Below are 3534 nucleotides of genomic sequence, written 5' to 3' on the forward strand. Positions count from 1 at the left end.
TATAAGATTCACTTAGCACCATATATTACACAATTAACATGTTAAAATCATATACATTCAATTTGACATCCTTTTACCAGATCTTGGTACCACTTTTATACGAGTCAATTTTGGGCCACATTTTGGCTTTAATCGACCTTGTAAGTAACTTTACACCATATTAGAGTGATTTTGCACACTATAAGAGTCACTTGCCACCATATATTTGTACAATTGACATGTTAACAATGAATACATGCAATTTGACACCCTTTACCCACCTCTTGGTACCACTTTTATACGAGTCAATTTTGGGCAACATTTTGGCTGCATTCCACCATGTAAGTCACTTTTCACCATGTTAGAGTCACTTTGCACCCTATAAGATTCACTTAGAAGCATTTATTACACAATTAACATATTAACATCATATACATTCAATTTGACATCCTTTTACCAGATCTTGGTACCACTTTTATACGAGTCAATTTTGGGCCACATTTTGGCTTTAATCGACCTTGTAAGTAACTGTACACAATATTAAAATGATTTTGCACCCTATAAGAGTCACTTGCCACCATATATTTGTACAATTGACATGTTAACATTGTATACATACAATTTGACATCTTTTACCCTCCTCTTGGTACCACTTTTATATGAGTCAATTTTGGGCAACATTTTGGCTGCAATTCACCAAATGACTTTTCACCATGTTAGAGTCACTTTGCACCCTATAAGATTCACTTAGCACCATATATTACACAATTAATATGTCAAAATCATATACATTCAATTTGACATCCTTTTACCACATCTTGGCACCACTTTTATACGAGTCAATTTTGGGCCACAATTTGGCTCTAATCAACCTTGTAAGTAACTTTACGCCATATTAGAGTGATTTTCACCCTATAAGAGTCACTTGCCACCATATATTTGTACAATTGACATGTTAACATCATATACATGCAATTTGACATCCTTTACCCACCTCTTGATACCACTTTTATACGAGTCAATTTTGGGCAACATGTTGGCAGCAATCCACCATGTAAATCACTTTTCACCATGTTAGAGTCACTTTGCACTCTATAAGATTCACTTTGCACCATATATTACATAATTAACATGTTAATATCATATGCTTTCAAGTTGACATCCTTTTACCACCTTTTGGTACCACTTTTATACGAGTCAATTTTTGGTCATATTTTGGCTCTAATCAACCTTGTAACTTTATACAATATTAGAGTGATTTTGCACCCTATAAGAGTCACTTGCCACCTATATATTTGTACAATTGACATGTTAACATCGTATACATACAATTTGACATCCTTTACCCACCTCTTAATACCACTTTTATATGAGTCAATTTTGGGCAACATTTTGGCTGCAATCTACCATGTAAGTCACTTTTCACCATGTTAGAGTCACTTTGCACCCTATAAGATTCACTTATCACCACATATTACACAATTAACATGTTAACATCATATACATTCAATTTGATATCCTTTTACCACCTCTTGGTACCACTTTTATATGTGTCAATTTTGGGTAATATTTTGGCTAATCAACCATGTAAGAAACTTTACACAATATTAGAGTGATTTTGCACCCTATAAGAGTCAATTGCCACCATATATTTGTACAATTTACATGTTAACATCGTATACATACAATTATTGGTATAATTGATATGTTAACATCATACACATGAATTTGACATCTTTTACCCACCTCTTGGTACAACTTTTATATGAGAAAAATTTGGGACATATTTTGGCTACAATCAAGCATGTAAGTCACTTTTCACCATGCTAGAGTCAGTTTGCACCCTAGAAGAGTCACTTGGAACCATATATTATACAATTAACATGTTAACATCATATGCGTCCACTTTGACATCCTTTTACCAACTCTTTGTACCACTTTTACACGAGTCAATATTGGACAACATTTTATCTCTAATCAATTTTGTAAGTAACTTTACACAATATTAGAGTGAATTTTAAGCCTATAAGAGTCACTTGCCACCATATATTTTTACAATTGACATTTTAACATCATAAAAATGCAATTTGACATCCTTTACCCACCTTTTGGTACAATTTTTATACTAGTCAATTTTGGGCAATATTTAGCTTGCAATCCACCATGTAAGTCACTTTTCACCATGTTAGAGTCACTTTACACCTTGTAAGATTCACTTAGCACCATATATTACACTATTAACATGTTAACATCATATACAATTAATTTGACATCCTTACGAGTCAATTTTGGGCATATTTTGGCTCAAATCAACCTTGTAAGTAACTTTACACCATATTAGAATGATTTTGCGCCCTATAAGGCTCATATGCCACCATATATTAGTATGATTGACATCGTTTTACCACCTCATGGTACCACTTTTATACGAGTCTATTTTAGGCAATATTTTGGCTACAATCCACCATGTAAGTCACCTTTCACCATGTCAGAGTCACTTTACACCCTATAAGATTTACTTGGCACCATATATTACACAATTAACCTTGTTAGAGTGATTTTGCACCCTACAGGAGTCACTTGCCAACATATATTGGTACAAGTAACATGTTAACATCATATACATCCAATTTGACATCCTTTTACCACATTTTGGTACCACTTTCATACTATTCAATTTTTGGTCACATTTTGGCTCTAATCAGGCATGCAAGTCACTTTTCACTGTACTAGAGTCAATTTTCACCCTATAAGAGTCACTTGTCACAATATATTGGTATAATTGACATGTTAACATCATATACATGCAATTTGACATCCTTTACCCACCTCTTGGTACCACTTTAATACGAGAAAAATTTGGGACACATTTTGGCTGAAATCAACCATGTAAGTCACTTTTCACCATGCTAGAGTCACTTTGCACCCTATAAGAGTCACTTGGTACCGTATATTATACAATTAACATGTTAAAATCATATTCTTCCACTTTGACATCCTTTTACCAACTCTTGGTACGACTTTTTATACGAGTCAATATTGGACAACATTTTGTCTCTAATCAATCTTGTAAGTAACTTTACAAAATATTAGAGTGATTTTGTGCCCTATAAGAGTCACTTCCCTCCATATATTTATAAAATTAACATGTTAACATCGTACACATGCAATTTGACATCCTTCACCCACCTCTTGGTACCACTTTTATACAACTCAATTTTGGGCAATATTTTGGCTGCGATCCATCATGTAAGTCGTTTTTCACCATGTTAGAGTCAATTTACACCCTATAAGATTCACTTGGCATAATATATTACACAATTAACATGTTAACATCATATACTTCCACTTTGACATCCTTTTACCAACTCTTGGTACAACTTTTATACGAGTCAATATTGGACAACATTTTGTCTCTAATCAATCTTGTAAGTAACTTTACACAATATTAGAGTGATTTTGCACCCTATAAGAGTCACTTGCCACCATATATTTGTACAATTGACATGTTAATATCGTGTACATGCAATTTGACATCCTTTACACACCTCTTGG

The sequence above is a fragment of the Apium graveolens genome, chromosome 5 (assembly GCF_009905375.1).
Source record: "Apium graveolens cultivar Ventura chromosome 5, ASM990537v1, whole genome shotgun sequence".
NCBI classification, from domain to species: Eukaryota; Viridiplantae; Streptophyta; class Magnoliopsida; order Apiales; family Apiaceae; genus Apium; species Apium graveolens.